Source organism: Nothoprocta perdicaria, unplaced genomic scaffold, assembly GCF_003342845.1.
Source record: "Nothoprocta perdicaria isolate Ctin4 unplaced genomic scaffold, notPer1 scaffold_113, whole genome shotgun sequence".
Taxonomy (NCBI): domain Eukaryota; kingdom Metazoa; phylum Chordata; class Aves; order Tinamiformes; family Tinamidae; genus Nothoprocta; species Nothoprocta perdicaria.
In genome coordinates this window covers 2,036,215-2,058,271 of record NW_020454239.1, presented here as the reverse complement: position 1 = coordinate 2,058,271, position 22,057 = coordinate 2,036,215, and the positions used below count along the sequence as shown (strand labels likewise).

The following is a 22,057-nucleotide window of genomic DNA, read 5'->3' as shown; positions in this document are numbered from 1 at the left end:
TGCACAATTCGAAGAGGGGAGGAGTGGGAGGATAAAAGCTCATAATAGCATCTTAATATAGGCTTCTTAAACATTTTATATCTAGGTATTGTGTAACAGATCATTCAGTTAACACAGAGCAGTTTGTTACAAGCCTAACAAGATATATCAAAGTCATAAGCAACACCTAAACTCCCTCCAGCCCCTATCATTTGAACAAAACTCATTTCTTTCTTATTTGCCAGTTTCTTATATTATAGCACAGTCAGCATCAGTCTCCAACAAAGATGTTTAAACCTGAAGCAGACAGAAGGTAATGTTTCACTGTCACAGCACCAAAATTAGCTGGGCACTTCTACCATATAAAATTGCACAAAGTGCTGTCCAACATCACCGGGATGACACTCTGAACAGAAAAGTTAGCACAGTTTTGGGCTGTTGTCCTGTTGGAAGAATTCTTTTTATTCAAGCAAATGGAAAAATGACTCTAATCTTAGATCATCGATTGTAACAGTCTCCAAAAAGTAAAAGCAGCAAGAACTGATGGACCTGGTAACRCAGGCTTCCCTTCAACAGGCTTTGAGAAAGCCGTTTGCTTCTGAATATGAACACGTTCCCTTTAAAGACCTCCTAAAACTAAGCTCACTTGCAAAACTAGAGTAATGATTGACCAAAAGTCAAAGCCAAACRAAATGTCTTTTTTAAACCTCTTCCACAGTACTGTACAACATACTTGTCTACCATMTCTAGCTGCACTATTAGCTCAACTTACATTAGCAGCTGCAAATTTTCAGTTTTTGAAATGATTATAGCTCACCATAACAGCAATTTGCCCCTACAATTACTACTGATGTAAAGATCTTTTCAGGGTTCTTCAGAGAAAGCACTGCCTAGATTATCCAACATGGAAAAGTTAAATTTGGAGCTTGTAAACCAAGTTAGAAATCAACTGTGTGCTACTGACAGCTAAACTATCTGAAAAGTCTTCTGCTCCACCAAGATTGAAATATGTTGTCTGCATTTTATCAAGGGATACAACAAGTTGCAAGGTTGTCTCATGTACAGTCTGCAAGGTGAGCGCTTCCATCTCAAGCACAGACATGAAATTCAGTAATTTTATACAAGTCGCCCTGCAAACAAAGTTAGGTGCAATATGTATACTGCTTCCAGGAGTTTAGATTATGTCTCAAGGGCTGCTGCCTAAGCTGCAAATGCCAGAAAATATTCAAGTTACTACCCTCTAACTAAAACAAAGAAATACCTATGTGTGTGTTTACACATACACAACCCTAAGTTGCAATTCCCAGTTTTTCACCGGATTCTACCAAATTATTTATCCCCCATTCCAAAGGTCTAATTCAAGCTGCCTGTACATAACAGTCTGCCTGCTCTGTTTATTCTTAACACAACTACGGTCTATTTATACAGTAGCAAAGCAAGCAAACAATTTACTCTCTTGGCACGAGTAAGGGAAGCTTGCCAGCTTTCCAAATATTATTTTCTTTGAAAGCTGGGCCGCTCTATATTTGCATCCAAAGGATTAGCAGACTAACAGTTCAGAGAATCCAAAGTGTTAGAAATAACTCAGTAAATATAAAACTAGGATTTTGATTATTATATTCTCTCCCTTGGCCTAACAGATCGAAAGGTTCTTTTTTGGGATAGAGTGGTTTGTAAAGTCTCCCTTTTCAGATCTAATACTTAAATATTTAACTTCAGCAACCCTTACTACTCTGATGAAGCGTCCCAGATTCACAAACATATTAAATGCTCAAAGTTCACGTTTGCATACGAACTGAGAATGTTTGGAGAGAAAAACATTTTTGAAGTGGAATGACCCAAGTTCCCAAAACAAACTCAGCCCCCTCCTCCCCTACACCCCCTGCCCTGGCGCAGGTTTAATTCCCTGCCAGACCTCAGCAAGATGCCCAGGTCTGAGCAGCTTCACAGGCTTTCAAGGGAAATCAAACAGATGGAACAGGTCCAAGGCCCCCTGCATAGAAAGCCAGTTAGCAGAGAACATGCAACTGCCATGTTTACATACATACACATGTCTGAACATATGTACATATGCAGGCACATACACTGCCATTCTTAAGTTTTACACATTGCATACTCATTTTCCAGAAAAGCARGTATCCTCACAAGCCCTTCTACCAAGTTTGCTACAGCTTGAGCTTTGAGGTCTTTATGCTGCACTCCCTTGCACAGCAGTATTTTCAATACAGTCAAGTCTAGAAGTTTCAAACACCAGGAATTTCATCTGAAGTAAATTCAGCTTTAAAACTCAAACAGCTAGGAAAAAGTGACAGGACTCTAGAATATATTTTATATATTTTGTTAAGATAGAGATAAAAAATAGTTTGTGCTTGAAGGTTTTTTTTTTTTTTTTAAAGGCAGCTAATTCCATTATCAGTAACTGCACAAATAAAAACACACCCAACCCCAAAGCAGCATGTATAAATAGCACCTACTCACACAACCCCTGTGCACAGCTCAGTCCTAAACAAGACGAGTGGCCAGACCTGAAGCACATGGATGTCTTCTGTCAATAGAGGCTGTCACTCCAGGCAAGCTCCCAGGACATTAGCAATTTAGAACAAAACCAGATATACTAAAAAAAACACCGAAATTTGGTTCATTAGGACCCAAAGTGAAATACTTGCTGGCCCCAAGAACACTGTATTCTCATCTCCAAATTAGCCCACTGCCACCAGCAAGCATGCTAGAGCTCTCCCAAACACCTTACAAAAGTACAAAAATAGGGAGTTTTTTGAAAATTTCTAGGATAGATTAGATCTTATTTTGTATTGCTAGATTTTCACACTACTGATCTGAGATCAAGCTTACTCTATAGTATTTCAATCGCAGCAGTTTTCTATGATTTTAAATCATTTTTGATGGACTGATCTCTCCAAATAACATAAATTCACAGAAGTAGAGCAAGTCATAGCCATACAGGTTCCTGTATCAGGAATGTGGTCCCTTGTAGGAGGTATGAACCTTTTGATATTGCTTTAAAAAGAGGACAGGAAAGTAAAATGCAGCTTTGTCACCACTCCTGATTAGTGGTCAYGAGCAATTCAGAATTCAGTAGCTCTACAAAGTGAGCTTTATAACTGTTTTATACTTTAGTAGATATACATAAAGCAAAGTGCTCCGTGCCTACCCTGTCTTAAAGAACACTAAGGTAACATTTCTGAGTAGAATATCTGTGTCCTGACATCACTGCATTTCGAGGTCTGTTACCTTCATCACGCCAAATCAACTCCTTCCAAATGAAATATGCTTCGACTTACTAAGGCCTTCATACAGACATCAATTTTTCAGTCCCAGCCATTTCATGTCATTTTAATTGTTTTACTTCAAGCCCCCTAAAGGACAAAGCTGATGTTCTGCAGTGTCCACAAGCAGGTCAAACAGCACTTGCTCTGTCCCTGGAGACAACCTTGCCTGGAAAAACTATTTAAATGGGGGAAGAAAAAGAGACAACACTGAAAACTTATGCAGAAAATTTGTGCTATTTGCACTCTTCTTTGAAGCTACAGATAAATTGTATGTGTATATATAATATATAAAAAGACTTAAGAAATTGAGATATTCCATCTCTGGAAAGACCTAAGACCTCCAACTAGGTGTTTCAGGGCTGCTGCAGTGCCTCTGCTGCAGTGCCTCTGCTGCATAGGAAAATATACAACAACTCTTTTTCAAAATGCCTTTATTACTTAACATTCCCAACCAGGTTATTTCAGAGCAGCATTTTTTTATTATTTTCTTTTTTAATATTTTGGGGGATTCAATAAGGAGCAGCTAGCTACATCCTTACCTGCGTCCACATCCCAGAGGTTTTCTCTCTCAGATGTCTTGGACAAATGGACTAAACCAGCCCTCCAGTTGTGCACAGAGGTAGTCCAGCCCCAAGTACTACTGACTGCCCCAGTCTATTTATACACCATCCTGGGGCTGYTTGTTCCAGTGTTGCTCACCTTGCACTGTGGTTCATCTGTCAAGTAGCTCCCACAGGTAAATTATTTTCCCCATACCAGCCTCCATATCTTTCTAAGATAGCTCTATATCTTTCTAAGAARTTTAAACCAGGCTCTTTCCTACCATCACCAAGACATTTTGCTAGAGAGAAAGCAGTTAGCCTTTGCTCTCACCTAAGTTATTCAAAGACTGAAAAAACTTGAAGAATTCAACAGTCTCAGTCACTTGGAGTGAATCAGTGGTTCATTGTGGACCCGCAACAGCTGCTGTAAATTCAAACAGTTCCCTTCACTGGCCACTAAGTGCAGCACAGCATGGCTGGGATCCATACAGCTGCAGGGCTCCACTTTTAAAACTATGTCAGCAATAAAGCTGTGAGTATAGGAGAATGGACTGACTCATAAAACTTTAGAAAACAAAAGCCCCAGAGGAAAAAAAATCCTCAATTTTTTCCACTCATTACCCTAGAGTTTCAGCCAAAATATGCTAARTAAATCCTGATTTATTTTTCTATCTAGTCTTTCTCAGAGGTCACTGTGACACCATTGCAGACTGCCCAGAACGAAACCTCTGGAAAGCAAGAGGCCGAGCATTGCAGCCGAGCTCCGGGTTGCCACAGCATTTCAGGCGTTTGAGACTGCACAGCTGACAGGCAATATTAACTCCCCAGCTTGCACACACACTGCCTACCCACGGGACTGCTCGTCTGCAATGTTTAGTGCCTTCCACATTTCCAAATAAGAAATTACTGTTACAAATCAGCTGCACTGTCTTAGCAGCTCTGCTAAAGTCTCTCTGGTTTCCATCTCAGAGCCTCAGTTCAGGGTACACACATTTCCTGCATATTTTTTTTTCAAATATACAAAGATCATTTTTAAGTTTTAGCCAGAACAATCTATTTAACAAGAAACAATAATTAACAAAGCATGGTTTGTATTACAGTCTGCCTGAAGCAGACTGTCAAGTGTTTGGGAACTTCATATTGATTCCACAAATGATATTTCCTCATCTTTTTGACATTCTCTAGAGCAGAATCTGAAGCACTGCACTCAGCATCTGCACTAAAAGCAAAACTCAGTCATCAGGATTTACAGCCCGTTCTGCACCTACAGTTTTGTTAGAGCTAGCACATTGGTGAGRGCCACCCTCACTGTCCCAGGCACATGGAATGGGACAAGAGCAGCCCCAGCTGACACACAGGCCTACTCAATCAAGTGAACAACCAACTACCAGCTCCATCTTTGTGACTAAAGAAAGAACACTAACTTTGGGTGTCAGCAACCTGAAGCATTTGCCCAGCTTTTATTCTCAGAAATCACTGATATTAATTAAAATGTAAGAGCCCTAAGACAACAAGCAATTTTCTTCAACACAATACCAAAAAAAGAGCATCAGCTCTCTTCAAAGACCACAGGACCACTAGAGCCAACAATAAGYGATTGCCACAGAGCTGTGCAAAAGCCTTTAGGTGAACAGAGCTGGGGTGCAGGTCCCTGGACACTGGTGCTACATTAGGCACTTGTAGCTGAGGACACAGCCCTTTCCAAAGCCTGCAGGACAGGCAGCAGCAGCAGCGCTGCATTTCCATCTTCACCGTTGCTCTGCATCAGTTTTTACAGGTTTTGGCCATGAAAACCCAAGTGCTCCTGATGATGTTATGTGATATAATCCACAAATGTCAGAGTATTGCAAAAGCAAAATTGACATCCAATGGAGAACCAAGCAAGAACCCTGAGCTACTGTTGGGCACAACACTGGGCAATAACTGACTAAACCACAATTAACAGGGTCATATTTAAATAGCATGCAAGCTTTTTTTGAATGACTACCTTGAAATGAGGCACTGCATATAGACAGAAGTGTTTCTTAAAAACCCTACCCCTATCAGTGTAATCCAAGAGAAAGAAAACTGCAAAATGTCCTTGTAAATCAAGCATTAGCTTGAGAATTCAGAACTACTTTCTGGATTGATTTCTCTCCAGCTGCTTTCATGAATGATTGACACTCAAGCCTCCCACAACTGTGTGCTATTTGCTACTTAGAAAGTGCTTAGCTGTGCAAACAGATGGACAACAAACTTCTAGAAGCAATTTCAGCCAAAAACATCCAAACAAAGCTTTTCTTTTGGACTAGCACAGCTGGGGAGGGCTGCAGGGGGTGAGGAACCACCCTTCTGGCAGACACATTTTCCTCCTGGCTTGCTGCCCCCAGCTTGCAACAGGCTTGCAACCAGCAAGCACTTGGAGAAACCTTTTTTTGAAGAACAGGAGACAGATGAGCCTGGGGGCATGTGGCTGGGTAATCAAGTCTTCTACTTGAAAGAAGCACCTGCAGGACAGAAGGCCAAAATGCAACACAAGTTTAGTATTGCCTAAAGTCAAARAATGTACAGAAGAGTCTTTTTCTTTTCCAGGCTAATAATCACTTCCAGAATTTCAGATTCCTTTGACATATTTCTCAAAGGCAATTTATACTCACGGAAGAAACCAAAGATGCCCTACCTTCAAAACTCTGAAATCTCCAGAAGTGCCCAGCAACTCAACAGTGTAACCAAAGCTGACCTGCTGGGTCAGCTCTTTGTCTTCTGAGGGAGAAAGAAAACAGTGTAGCTTCCTCTGGTTGCAAAAGTAAGGTCTGGGGACATGGATCAAGGAAATAAAGCTTCAGATAATGACTAGATGCAAGGAAGTGCACAAAATGCTCTGATCAACAGCCTGCATCTCAGAGCTTTCCTACCAAGCCAGTTAGAGAAAGGAGATAAGGAACRTAAGCTTTAAGAAGTTTCAAATCTAGAGTACAGGGCCTTGAAAACTGTGACCAAATCTAAATCACCAAATACTTCAGAAGAAAAATAATGTGCTTGGTATGCTTTACTTTCTAAGTCAYAGCGTTCTTGCACAGGGTTGTGCATTTCAAGTCTCAGAACATTTTCAAGGCAAAAACCTAGAAAGCAACAGATTGCTTTCTAGGACTAAGGACTGCTTACTTACTGGGAGTATGCAATTAGCTGTAGCCTTACTCACTATGCAGCATTTCAACGTAAAAAAAACAATAAAACAGGCATAGCATCCTGAGTACCAAAAGAACATTAAAAAGAAAATTCTGATAAATTTCTCCCCATAACATATTTGCTTGATTAACTGTTCTTACTGATTTCAGGATATCATTCTGTAGTAGTCTGTGTAAGTAGAGAATAAATCTTTTCTAGTAAATTGCTAAATAAATGAAGTCTGATTGGAAAACAATACAGAAAAGCAAACAACACAAAACCAGTTAAGCAACTAGAGATCTAAGAATAAAAGCAGAAAAGGTAGTTGTATCTTACCCTAATAGACATCAAGTAAATTTGGAGAAATGTCAAACAGCACATTCCTCAAATATTAAAACCTATAAAACAAGATCAAAATGAACAAGATTTTTTTGCAAGGCCCTATTTTTATATATAGTTCACTCTTTTGATAAGTTGGATAATTTAGCAATAAGCCTCATGTTCAGCTTTGYTCCAGGGAAGATCACCCTGGGCATAGACATTAAATTCACACACAGGGCATATATAACATTTTAGCCAAAGCACACATCATGACCATCATGATCATGACCATCCTCATCTTCTTAAGACGAACAGGAGGCAGAACCTATAAYGAATCAAGAAACACAGAGCTTCATGTCGCAAGAAATACTGACACTAAAYACAAGCGTTTAATGGAAATACCTCTGCATAAAAACAGGGCATAGGATGATGCTCATGCACCACCATTATGGAATAGGTTAAACCAAGTCAGCTGCCAGTTCTCATACAGCTGTGTCTGCAAGGAAATTGTCTGCACAACTTCTCCCTCCAACCGTGGCTCAGCTCACATCTGTGATTGTGATTTGTCACTTGCCACTAATATCTTGAACATAAATCAGGCTGCCAAGAAAGTAAAGTGACACTTAAGCCTGCTCATGTGCCCAGTCTTTGACAATTCTGGGACAAGAGAAGAAATGCTAAGAGCTTTGAATATGGAGGAAAATAAGCCCTGCAATACCCTGAGCTCCAAAGAGGACCAGCCAAAAAGAATACAGGACCTTGGAGACTGTAGGCTTCACTGTAATGGAAACTAAAAAAGCCTGCGAAAATAGCACATTTGCAACCAAAAACCACTGTTTATGCCAAACAGGGCTGAGCACTTACAATAATTGATAACACAAAAAGTTACCTAGGAGAAGGTTAAAGCTTTGCATCTTCCTGTGTGGTTATTAAAACCCAGCTCTAATGCAAATTCTTCAGGACCAATTTCCACTACAGTTCCTGGCTATTTCCTGGAAGGTACCACTGTACTTGCCAGCTATTCCTTGGAAGATGCCACTGTAGTTCCCAACTGTTCCTTAGAAGATGCTGCACAAAACRAAGCAAGTTGGTACATGAGCAGAGAAGACAATGTTGGCAATTGAAGCACATTTCTGTTGTATGAAATGGTCAAATTCCAGCAGTGACCTGACTCCTGTGCCTCAGTGGGCTGATGAAAGCTTACACAATAGCTGCATTTTGCTCAAAGAATRAAATCCATGTTTTGGTGGCTAATAACACTAAAATTAAAGTTTAAAGGCCCTTGCACCAGATGAAATAGTGCAGCAACCAAAAATCTCCAATAATGAAAGACATTTGCAAGAGTTCAGCAGGCTCTGTGACCCAGTTCCCAAATGAATTCTTCCTCCCACACAAGCTGCAAATTTGAATGATGTTCCAAATAAGTATTTATTACTCCAGACTTGCTGCTGAAGCCAAGACCTTTAGGCAAATCTGAAAGCACATTTTCCTTCAACGAGGAAATATGCTCACAAAGAAATAACATTTTAAAATCAAAGGGAGAAATTCCAAGACAACTATTTGCTGTGCTCAAGGTACCTGCTGAAGAGACCTGCAGAGCTGAATTTTTACTAAATCAGCAAGTACCCTAGAATTTTCCTCAAATATCTCAAGAAAATATGATGAGACTCACCAGAAAATAACATCAAAACATAGCTCTTCCATCACAGCAATCAGGTCTTTCTGGAGGATGGTGGTCTGCACCACACACAGGAATATTTCCACAAGTACGCACAAAATGCAATAGAATAGTTTGCTGTGCCATCACTTCACATGTTTTATGGCAGTGACATCCTCCTAAGGGCCTTGCCTGAAAATCCGGTTTGCCTACGTGTCTCTTGCTTTGATACCCCGCATCTCCCCTCAGCACAGTGCGTAACAGGAGAATCTGTCATTCTGCAGAACCCTCCAGGACAACTGATACCACTTCAGATGCCAGCCAGATCCAGCTGTCAGAGGCACGGGGATTCTCTTACCTCTGCAACACACCACCATCTCAACTGCATAAAGAAAATAATCCAAGCTTCAACCTAGAGCAGGGTCCAAACACCAGGATTCCTCCAAAGCATTGGAAAACTCATTAAAACCAGTCTAAATAACCCAGGCTTTGTAAAAAGCACCTTTTTCCCCCTCCATACAACATACCTTCCATAACTACATCAATTTGAATTACTTTATGTATGTATGTATAATTACTAATACAGCAATACACCCTGACCATGCTATTGTCACACTAACCTTCAGTTAGAGCTTCCYTAGTGGAATGGTGTAAGACAAACTGAAGCACTTCTGCCCAAGGGAACAGGTTGGTTTTTATTCCCATCTTGCATGTCTTACAACATTACATAAAACACACCAGCCACCTACAATTGTTTAAACTCCATCTGACACTTGGACTTCAACATTTGCATATCCCCTGAAAGCAACATTGTCATTTAGTTCCTTGTTCCACATTAACTTTATTACACTGATACTTACACACCTCATAGTATCTCAGGAGACCATATGAATAAATTAAAGTTAAATGACTCTACCACATCCAAATAACTGTTTTCCTCATAAGAGTGTAAAAAGATCAGTCCTTCTCATTTGCAGAAGTTAATTTCTCAATGCTGGACTTGCCAGAGCTATATTTAGCTGTACTACAGATCTCATCTCAAGTTACAGCACTATTTAAGTCTAAAAAGCAATGCAGGTGTTAATGAAAGCTKCTAGAGTAAACAGCCAAGTCCTAGTGGAAAGTTCACGTGGATGACACAAACTCCATTTATACACAGGCAATTCCAGCACTCCACAGAAGGACTTGGGTATCTTGTCGACACATCTTTTTGCAGGCAAAAATTCTCATATAAGTTACCTAATAAAGCCTACTATACCTAACATCTAGTAAACAAGTTGCTAATTCTTCAGCTTAAACACAGTGATTAACAACTCTCCCCATTAGGGACTTCCCAGAACAGAAGGGACAAAAGCAGGGACCATCCTTCCCGCAATCCATACAACCTTCCTGGCTTTTTTTTTTTTTTAACCAAATCCTACATCCCTGAAATTACGAAAACCTGTACGAACTACAAAGGGAAAAGGAATAGAGCATTTTGTATGCCGAAACTAGGAAATATTTCATAGCCTACATTTCAACAGCATGACAGAGAACTGGAAAGAGAAATTATTCTTTTTAGAATAATTTCTTACTTARGAGTGGTTTAAGTCATGGAGAGCCCTAAGAGCAACTTTCCCACCCTTTCAAAAGGCCAGAACAAGTAATCTAAAAGYCAAAAGGAAGAAAACAGCAGGCTGAAGAAAAAAGAGACCAGAAAGATCAGCAGCAGTTACTCCCTCTATGGTGCTTTTTGAAGAGACAGACTCTAACACACACACTAGGCGATAAGAAGCTTGAGAACAGTCACTAAACCACAAGGGACTGAAAATCTGCAACCCACTATTTGTGGCTGTCAAAATTGTTGCCTTAAGTCAATCCACTACAGAGCTACAGATTTTACTGTGCTTCCCAGGAGCTCTGTCCTTTTTCCCTTTTTTCTTTCTTTTTAAGAAAATAACAGAGGAAAAAGTCACCAATTTCCATACTCAACACCCAAACTCTTGGTTAAACTCACTTCATTTTGATACGCCGAGAAGAAAGGTCTTATTTTCAAGTATGTGTATTATCAGATATATTAAACAGATGCCAGCTATTTCTAGTGACCRGTGGTACAACTGGCCAAACAGACATATAACAATTCAAATGCGACAAATTACAATTGGTGCTAACTTGAAGCAGCAAGGAATAAGTATTGAGAGCTTGCAGAAAAAGTTTACAAGATTGAAAAAAATCAGAAAACAGGGCTATTCTTTAAATAAAGAAAAAACAGAGTTGTCACAGTAAGGAAACCCAACATTTAAGATGTTGTTCCTCAGTTTTCCTATTGCAAAGGGGCAAAAAGCCAAGTCTGGCCATTCAGACTGCCAAAAAGCAAGAACTGACAGCACGCAGGTGATGAATGAGCCGAGTGTGCTACAGGCGGAAGCAATAGTGGATGTGGAAACACAACAGCCAAGATCTCCACACATTTTTACAATGGTAGCTGTGACTTGTAAAGCTGAAAAGGTTGCTTAGGCCTCAGTACTCATTAACACRATAAAATATTAGATCTGACACTTTTGCATAGCCTGTATTAACTCCATTAGCCTCCAATACAATCATGTTCAGGTAAGGACTTGTCCAGTAAAGGACTTGAATAGTTAACTCAATTTAACACTAGCATGGCAAAGAAAATGCAGATTTTTAGGCCCACCTGAACTTCCTGTTAAAATAACCTGGGAAACGCAATAGTTCAAGACAGCCTCTAGCACAGCCTGTCAGGGATCAATCCCAAACAGAGACTTGTTCTCAAGCACCTTCCTTCTTGACAACAAGATTCCTTGAAGGGAAAGATCTCCAAAGTACTTGGAGAGTCCAAACATACAATTAAAAATTAAAGAGCCTCTCACTGCTTGTAAACTCAAAGCACAATAAAACTTACTTAATTCTCTACTCAGTGCAAACTGAGTTAGATTCCTCAGTATTTTCATTAAGTGCTAAGATCTACAGATCTATACTTCTTTCTGCCCTCACATTTAACTCGACTGTGACTGACAGCCATGGATACCTTCAGTCCAACAGGGCTTTAGATTCTTCGCCTCATGGGCTGCATTTCACCACACTAGTTATCCTGACCCAAGCAGAGGAGCATCAAGGCTGAACTTCTGAAAATGCTAGAAGTGTTACAAAGGAAAAAAACCAAAAACACCCTGATTTTTTTAAATCAACAAAATCAAATTCTGCTCATCAGAAACAGTATATACTCAACATAACTCTACCACAGCTCTACCACGTACCACAGCATTTATCTTCCCTTCTCTGCCTTTACTTGCTCTCACGCTTGTACACACATACACCAGTCCAGACTGCCACTACTTGGACACCTTTCAGCCATTTGACTAAATCACTGAACAGCAACAAGAACAGCCTGAACAGAAGCAGTTAATGCACCTGGACACCACAGACAGGCATCCTAGGCAGTATTCCCAGCTCCCCTGGCAAAGCCATAGGCAAAATCACTTGGAGACAACTGATGAAGTCCAATCTCTTGCTGGAAGACTAAGTGATCTTCACCTTACCCCACTGCTGGTGGGGCAAACAACAGGAAGAAACTATGCTGCTGAATAAATGTTCACCTGTTGCTTATCAACATTTTTCTCCTATCAACATTTCATTAAATGGAAACACTTAATGCCTCCTGAATTGTACTCTAAGACAACCTCATGGTTAATCTTGAGAATCTACCATTGCTTCCTTTGAATATTTACCTATTATTGACTGAGATTTTTGTGGTAGTGACATGTTTAAATCTCCAAATGTAAAACAAAAGCAGGATTCCCAAGTATATAAAGGCAAGAGTATTCCTCAACTTGCACAAGCCTTACCAACATATCCCYGTAAACCAGCTCAGCCAGGTAAGCTGAGAGTATTTGATGATTGTCAATCATGTCAACAGCTGCAATGCTGACTAGTCTAGCCTTAAAGTCTTCTAAAACAACAACTTTAACCTGATCAGGGCAGCCSTGCACAAAGCTCCTACCCATCACAGGAACAGCTGCACAGCTAGGGAAGATGGAGGAAAAACCCCACACAAGCTGCAAAGCCAATTTCCACAGTTTTTGCACTCTTCAACTGGCTCCTCACGCAAGGCAGTGAGTCACTGATCTAGCCAAGGAGCCAAGTTTTTGGGCTGCAATCAAAACTGCAATTCAGAAAGCCGCTAAAAGGCTATCTCTGCTAGAGAGCTGGGAAAGGCTCTTTTCTACAAGGCTAGAAGGGAAGATACACAAGGCGCTCCCATTTCTTAAACTCTGAAGTCCTGAGAATTAAATTCCACTAATAGTTTATATTACATAATTTCAAAGAAAAAAAGCTGAATATTCCAAGTCAAGCAAGCCCAACCTTAACTATTTCCTTCTCTCATCTCAAGATCATCTTTCCTAAAGGGACCCCTTAGGAAAGGGCCCTACAAATCACAGATGCATATGACAACCATCATCCAAGAACAACTGGCCCAAAAAGTCTTTTCAGACTTGGCATTTTAGTACTAGATCTGGCATGTCAGAGGTGTTGCAACTCGGTGCCTCTATTAGTCCTTCTCATTCCCATCAGATTCCAGATAGCAGAATCATGTCAAGAGAATATAGATCATGATAGATGATATAAAAGCAAATTTTCMATTATGCACCACATGTAATCAGTTGCTCCTCTAACTCCAGCACATTTAGAGAATCAGTGGCTCATAAACTGCTTAATTACATGGCAGGCTAGTTTTCCATGCAATTTTAATACTCATGGTGGATAAATTTARTGGTGGATGTAATTTCAATATAAAATAGCTGTTTTTAACAACAAAAAGAAAATCCCATATAGAAACTATTAATCTTTGAATTACCAAGAGAGGGCCCCTTTCAATTACATTATTTCACTGTCACTAAAAAGTAACTTTCATCCCTTAGCCATAAAACGTGCCTTGTTCTGATATTTAGCATTAACAGCCTGTATTTCCTCAGAAGTTTCCAAAGAGATAACCAACCCTGCAGTGCTACAAGCATAAGCACAAGCTACATCTTCTGGCACATCCTGAAATTAACCTGCCCAACCTGCTCATCTATGTTTCTTAGGTATGGAAAAAAAATTCTAAAGCTTAGACCAAACTTCTCATGATTTCAGAAAGTAACTTTAGAATTTTCTACATCTAATAGGAAAAGAAAAATAAAAAAGGAAAAAAAATGGGGGAAGGCTGTATCATCTTAAAGAATCCAGAAGATTAACCAATGCCAATGAATGGATTATTGGGAAAAATCATGACATGATTAAAGCATAAGTGCTTCTAGGCAAAATACAAATTAAATCATTTAAACTGTCCCCCACTTAAAACAGAAATTAATGAGTCATTAGCAACATCAGGAGCTGAAAAAGGTTACAAACCTGAAAGATACCTAGATAAACAGTATCAATATCCTGAACMTGCCAAAAGATGTTAGAAATCCACCCGACAGGGGAAGAGGAAAGAAAAACAAGGGAAAAGGACTAGAGAAAGCAAACAGCACAAAATGGATGATTTAAGCATTTTTGCCGTGGCTGCCTCAGGAGGCAAAGAGCCTCTAGGACTGAGCTCCAGAGCTGATCTGTAAGTATAAGAGGCCATTTTGCTGAAGCAAGTTCAGCTCTAAAAACTGAACTATGAACTGCTGATTTCCTAGGATCCAACTGGAACAGAAGTCAAAGACACTTTGCCACCACTACGGCACAAACAGCAAAATCGTTACAAAAAAAGGAAGTTTCAGTTGCACGCTGAACTTTGCTTGTAGCTCAACTAGTCAGCCTCTGAGAAGCAGCCACATAACTTGGAAAGCAGTTCAGCCACCCCCGTTAACACCAGATTGGGGCAAGCTGATTAACACTTGGGTTTGTCAGGATGAACATCCCCTCCTTGGAAGGGGAGGCCACTTTATAACTCCATCCTCACCTTAAGTGTTTATTTTTTCCCCCTCACAAAATTCAAAGAAATGGAAAGTTAGCACATGTTGGGATTTGCTATGGTCTATTTAAATAGACTAAACTGGAAACCTGCTTATGGAAGTTAACCTGCAAACATATGCACTGAGAGAAAAAAAATAAGTGAAGCTTTCGATTTTTAAACTTTGAGTAATTTCCTTGTCTTTTCAACTCTGAAAAACTTGAGTGTTCCTCTCAGTGTTCAGGACATTTCCAAGTTAGGAGCTAACTCACAGTTTCAATTTATTGTGAGGTTCAAGCTGTCAAAGCTATTCCCTATTTGCACAATACATCTTCACACCTGCAAGATAATTTAGCATCCACCAAACCGACCTGTGAAACATTCAGTCAAATCATTCTTGACTTCACAGCTCTTCACAGCTCAGTAGGAAGAGCCTTAAGACTCCATGGAATAGGGATTCATCAAAAACAAGAGTAACCTGTCAACTATCAAGTTCACAAACAAGATTCATAGTCAAAACTTCCTATTTGGTTCCTTTTGCTACCTGAGATGGAGAACCTCAACACTTTTACATTCTCTTGGGTGGAAACATCAAACCTTCCTTTCCACAAACTCCACARGCAGTGCAAGTCTCAAGGGAGTTCCCTGAAACCTGCTAAATTGCYGTGATAGCTGTGACTGCCAATACAGCCATGGCCCACAACACAAGCAAGTACCAGCAGGGTAGCAGGGACCTGAACCATCTTTAGGAGGGAAAAATTCCAGACAAGTTTGAGCATCGATACCTCAACAAAAYAGTAATATTTAAACACAACCCATAGTATGAATCAATAGTATTTGCACAATTTTCTGCCTTTTCTCCCCCATTTAGTCTTTAAGAGATAAACACATAAAATGCAATTTTAAAAGACTGCCTGAAAATTGATTATTGATCAGCTACATATAGTATTACAGAGAATAAAGCAGCAGAGAACTCAATGCCACTAGCAGCTTGCTTTGCAAGGCTTCACAAAGCCCATGCAACATCACATTAACTAGTGCTATCTTTACATGAGCATGCAGCACCATAAATGACAGGAAAGTATTCCTCGCTGCACGGTGGTACTTACAGATTCCTTTGTGCTGATCTGGGAGCTTAAAATACAGGCACAGGGCAGCAGCAGAGTCCAGCAGCGTGCAAGGCTTMGATGTTATCCCACAACATAGCACTGCTGGGAAAACAAGGGAGGGGAAAAGGAGGGAAGGGAAAAGTTGAAATATTTTAATCTGAGAGTTTAGTAAAAGCAACAGCATGTTATGACACCGCTTCAGAATGAAAGGCACACCCAACCACACAAAGAAAAACTTCAAATGTGTCAGCAAAGCGACCCATACTGCAGCCCAAACTGCAGTTAATAGTAACCCAGGGCAGTTCACATCACAGAACTYAGCCAGGGGCACCTGACGAGCGGTGGCTGCCAATCAAGCATATATTTTGTATTGCAGAGTCAGAGTGTGAATAACACTCCCAGGAATGTGAAGAGCTGAAACAGGTAAAGAAAAAGGAAACTCCTGATAGATACGCTCTAGGTGACTCTGCTTGAGCAGAGGCTAAATAGTCTCCAGAAGACCCTTTCACCTCAACTATTCTGGAATGCTATTATTCCAAGTGCCTTTTGAAAAAGTTTGCTTCTCATTTAACTCAGCTATCCAACACCAACATCTCAGAGACAAAACTGAGCATAAGCAAACTACGAAACAAGTCACACAACAGCCAGTTAAGGAATATGCACTGCAATGTAAAGAAATATTCACAAGAACATTATAACACAGGTGCCACTATTAATCTGACAAGAGCAGCACTGTYTACAACTGAGGGGCTTTTTCCTGGAGCCCGTGCCCCTCTGAAGTRGGGGAACCAGACTATATGGATCTAAAATAACCTTCAACACTTGCTCCCAAACTTCCAGCATGTTCCAAGTTTAAAGGTTTGCAGGGTGTAAATATAAGTTAGAAGCAACTGATGGCCTTAACAAGGGATGCACAYACATATGCAACCACACATATGCATGCAAATTTACACAATACACAGGGTATCTTTTACTCCTCACTGGTTTTATCACTTCCAGCCTCAGTAATGAGCATTGTTACAGCAGGCTCTTTGGAGTTCCAAGGATTATTTTACAAGTGGTTAGCTTTCCACAAAAAAAATCTCGGAAATGAAGTCATTTGTTTGTCTTGAAACTATAGCAGCCGTCATTACCATTCATTTTAACACAGTTGCTCATCTGTATAGGAAAGCTGAACATTTCCAAAGCCATCAGTCACTCCAACAGCACGAGTGCCTGCTTGCTTGCCCTCCAGTACAGATGGGTATCAAGGCCCGCTGCTCTGAAACTACTCCTTGCAATCAGCAAAAACAGAAAGTCACATAAAATACTAGTCTTCAGCTATGACTGAAATAAAAGAAAGCAAGCCCAACAGGAAAAAAGCCAACACCGAAGTGCATTTCTTTGGTTTTAAGAAGATATAGGTATTTTGTGGACAAGATTAATGAATTCAAAGCAATTTCACCTCAAAAGTAACAGAAAAGTACAATGAATTGTATCCAATATAACTGAAAGTAGCCCAGAAAACTGAGAATTCAGTTTAATTTATACTGTAATCCATCTTAAGGTGACTTACAATTAGTCCTTATAGGAAGCATAATATGCCTGCTGACAAGAGACAGCAAACTTACTACACTTGAATTAGGTAAAAAATCCCTGCCCAAAGAGCATCAACTGAGGTAACAAACCTCAATTTCTAACCCAAATAACATGTTAATTGCACTGAAAAATTTTCAGCTGCACTGCAATTTTGATGTGTGATGCCAATTGCAGAAGCACACAGCAGTTTCATTTGATTCTGCTTAATATGGCATGTACAATTAACAAAGTTCAACACGATTGAGTCATTTAACTGGTATTTAAATTACCACTTCTAACCCTACCCAAATCTAATCTCAGTCGTAATTGGCACCATAATAACAACACCTGAGATAGACTAGATCCTCATGTTGGTTTCTTGCCCTGTGACCAATATATGCAACGGAATACACAGCATATATTCACTTTCAGGAATACCCTTTGAATAAAACTCATAACAAAACTCAAAGCACAAATGCCTCAAAAATAAGCATCTTGGAGATGCAATAGTAGAAGTTCTCATGTACACTACACTACAGCTTCAATTCCTGACAGCTCCAAAAGCATCAATAAAGATATAGCTGACCCAACCAAGTCCATATTTAAATTTTAAGAAAAACATATACAAGATAAAGACAGCTAATAAAGAAAATCCATCTCCCAAGAAACTTCCTTTTTTTTTCTTTTTTAATCTRTCAACTCTGCTGTTCAGCTTCCACTTGCTCAAGTTAGAGATATTAATGAATGTCAGGAAATGCATTAGCAGGAAGCTGTCTATTACAAGTGTTTAAATTAAGCTGTAGCATGCAATTAATACAATCACACAAGAAACTTAAGTAATTAGACTGAACCTGGCTCAAATAAATATTTCCTTTCCAGAGGCCCACTGCAGCAAAACAACAAGACTAATAAGCCCCATGGAAGACAAGGAATGAATGATGCCAGCTCTAGTAAAGCAGAGCTACAACCTGAACCCACCTCAAGGCCAACTTGAGCATGAGTGCTTGGACTCCACTTCATGAGTGGAGCAAGTTGCTCACACTCCTATACCAGCAACGCACATCTAGATTGGCCAACATCTCCTGTAATCACCACATGCTTCCCCAAGGAAACCTAGAAGGATGCGAGTGATGACAGAGAAGTCCTCAGACCAAGAAAGTCTCTTTCCAAGCAGGACTATCTGTCTAGACCGCAGCACCACATGGCCTCTTTAAATCCTTTTTGGAGAGGAAATATCCATGCAGAGTTGCTCCAGAAGTAGTAATAAGTAGCTCAAAGAGGCTCCCTTTCTAAATTCAATCATTGCTCAGGTATAGCAGTAACTTGAAGCTCAGGGTCAAGGCTTCTTGCCTTTTCAAACCCAACTGCAAAAGAGCACTCATARGCATGAAAAAAATATTTTGCATGCAACAGAGCTCTGACAGATAAAGTTTTATGAAAACCTTCACAATGAACAGGCATCACAATTGTATGATGCCTGCATGATTGCCTTCTGCAACAGTTGAGTGTCATGTTTATATTCCAGGTTAAGGATATGAAAAACCCCTTCCATCAAGCAGATGACAACTTTGCCATCTCTTAAAGAAATCATGCTTCCAAAATTCACTCATTTCACACATTTAGTTAGGTGACCCTGCATGGACAGGGAGGTTTGACTAGATGATCTCTAAAGGTCCCTTCCAGTCTTAAGGATTCTATGATTTCTAACCAAGTCATCCACACTATATATTTAATAGGACAGAATAACATTAATTTACACAGGATTCACATACTTCATTACAATGTTCACAGGGGATTCCAAAGAGTGAGTGGAACAGACTGTCCACATCAAACTGGATGACCCAATACCCAGGCTCAAGCATAATACTCCACAATGGCAACTTCCACAACTTATCACAGCTAGAGAAGCTGCATTTCATTTCCTAGTTGTTTCAGCTATCAAAAAAGAAGAGTTAGATTCTCTCTGAAGTGTAGGGTAACAAAAGTTTCTCCATAGAACACTGAACAAAACAAGTGCTCCCAGTCTTAAAACAGTTAGATCCTTCCAGTAACTCACATTTGAGAACTCATTTGCCCCCTCTTATCAAGATGCTTCCTCATAACTKAAAAAGCTCTAAGTCCCCACAACCACTGGAACACATCTAAGATGCCAGAGCTCTTTGTCAACAACAGTAYGTAGTAGTTGGTAGTCACATAACAGGCTTTCATGAACACGAGGAACCCACCAGCCTGGCTTACAACAAAACCAGGAACGTTTGCAAGCTCCGTTGCTCTGGTTTGATAGCTAGCTTTGTCCTGCACCCACTCTCATGGAAGCCTGTACTCCTAATAAAGGCTACAGATACAATTATTGCAGTGTTCTTTATTCAGCTACCATTCATTTGAAATAAATACTGGCTTTGTTATCAAGTTTGAAGTATAAAAGGCCTACTCCACACAGTTTGTGCAAGCAAACTGGAACACAACAGCTTAAACACCTTCAGCTCTAATGGCTTCACATTTACAGGATACAAATTCATTAGTTTGCTGTCAAAGCCCCCATATTATGGTGGAGAACTGTCAATATATTAAGTACTGGACATAACATGAACATACGCACTGGTAGCACATAACAGATGTTTTCAGGCTACTGGGTTGTTCAGATCCCAGTTCTGTCAAGACCACTTCGTGCTTACATTGCACTGCATAGAATCAGAGACAGGCCTCACCTTTTTTTGATGTTATTCTAATTATCCCTTACAATTTAGAGGCTTATGAAGTCTTGTTTCCTCTGAGCATTGGAAAATTCTCACTGGAACACGCCTAAGGAACTCTGCTCTGCAAGGAGAACAATTAGAGACAATTATATTCCATCCCCGAGACAAGCACAATTCCCCAAAGTACTACAGTGAAAGGCCTTTCAAGGGATAAAAACAATCTTTTCAATTAATATGGGGTACTACCTACTACACAGTTCTAAGAGAAATCCTAAGCATATGGTCTAGAGAATGAAACACCTCAACTTAAAGTGTCACATTCAAATATATTTAAGCAAAGGAGAACTTCTGATCTTGTCACTCCCTCTGCCCCCCACCAGACACATGGTACCAGATTCCTTCTGAAACCACCTCACACCTACATGTGTTATTTGCCTTTCTTAGAAGAAAAATGTTAGTAAGAACAAGCTAAAACTAGCTCAGAGATCAGCAACAGGGATGGGAGGAAAGCACCAAGATGATCAAAGAGACAGGCCATTTGCTTAATTATCGATGGCACTCAGCACTACAAAAAAGCTCCAGTGTCATGCTGAGCTAATAGCACTTGCAGCACCACCACCTCTCCTTTTTTGAATTACAGCTCTCTTAAGGTTAGCTCTGTTTTCAAAAGCACTTACAAGGTGGAAAAATGCAGCCAATGGCATTGGAACTAGAATGGGACAGAAACAACTGCTTAGCCATCYAGCAGTCTCCTGCATTCAGAAGACAATTTGTGAACAGATCCCAAGCCTCAACCTCCAAACATCCAAACCTGACTCAGAGCATTACATTGACCATCCTGGCCCCAACATGGGAACCTAGGAGAGGAACCAGGGAAAGCAAGTGGATTATGTTTGTAGAACTAAACTTTCACAGGGATTTCTATCTACCAATTGATTATACGAGCAATTAGAAGACACAGCAGCTATGAGAGTACAACTCTTAGCCAGTGAGCATGTTGGCTGAAAGGGAAAAGCAGGGGATATGAAGGAAAATTCTACTTCCTCTTTGACCCTCAGGATTAGAAAAGGTACATGAACTTTTAAAGCCACTTGAGATAACTGCTTAACCTTTTCCCAACACATTTTCCATTATGCAGACTCTCAGCTACTTCATCTAAGGGGAGTTAACATCAAGCCAAGGGCTTGTACACAAGGAAGTTGATACATTCTCCAAACTGCACCAAGAGCAGATTGCAACTGGGTTGTGTATAATTGTGAAGTTATTGGCAGGCATAAGTGTGAGAAAGGGCACAAGTTTTTCTATATGCCAACAGTAGACATAAAAATTAAGCACTATGTCTTCCCTCTGATGGATTTGAGACATTCTTAAAAAACACCTAGCCATAAACTTTAATTCTTCTAGTCTTCAAAGCAGCAACATTGCTGATCAGGTAGACATTTGTAACAGGAACAACTTTTTTAAATATCATGTAGGTGACATAAAACCCACCAAACTGCAGTAAGAAAGATGCAGGCCTAGTTGTGACAGCTCTACTGAGAGCCCTATTAATATACAAGTTACATTTCCCAAGCTTCATGTACAGTAGAGCTTGAGGAGATACTGCCTGCCTCACCACCCTAAAATAACTTGGCCCAGGAAYGTAACCAGGACATCTTACACTATGTGAGGTAGGCATGTCTAGGATGTATTCCAGGGCTTTCCATTCAAGAAGCTAACGGAGGCCAAGAGCCAGGTTTAGCGAAAGGTCATCCACTCACAGCTAGAAACACACACTCATCAGCAAGGCCTGAAAAACAATTCTGGCTCTTACCACATTGACCCCTTTTGAGTTTATGT

General features: G+C 40.1%; 1 protein-coding gene across 1 annotated transcript in view; it reads right to left on the bottom strand.

The window, feature by feature from the left end:
* Positions 1-20,294, bottom strand: part of TLN2 (talin 2) — a 128,091-nt gene extending 107,797 nt beyond the window's left edge. Inside the window, exons 1-4 of the mRNA XM_026052863.1 lie at positions 20,231-20,294; positions 15,966-16,067; positions 7,292-7,353; positions 6,468-6,600 (exon numbers count right to left, since the gene is read on the bottom strand). The gene's annotated coding sequence lies outside the window, so the exon portion shown is untranslated. The remainder of the gene's footprint in view (positions 1-6,467; positions 6,601-7,291; positions 7,354-15,965; positions 16,068-20,230) is intronic.
* Positions 20,295-22,057: the final 1,763 nt, after the last annotated feature.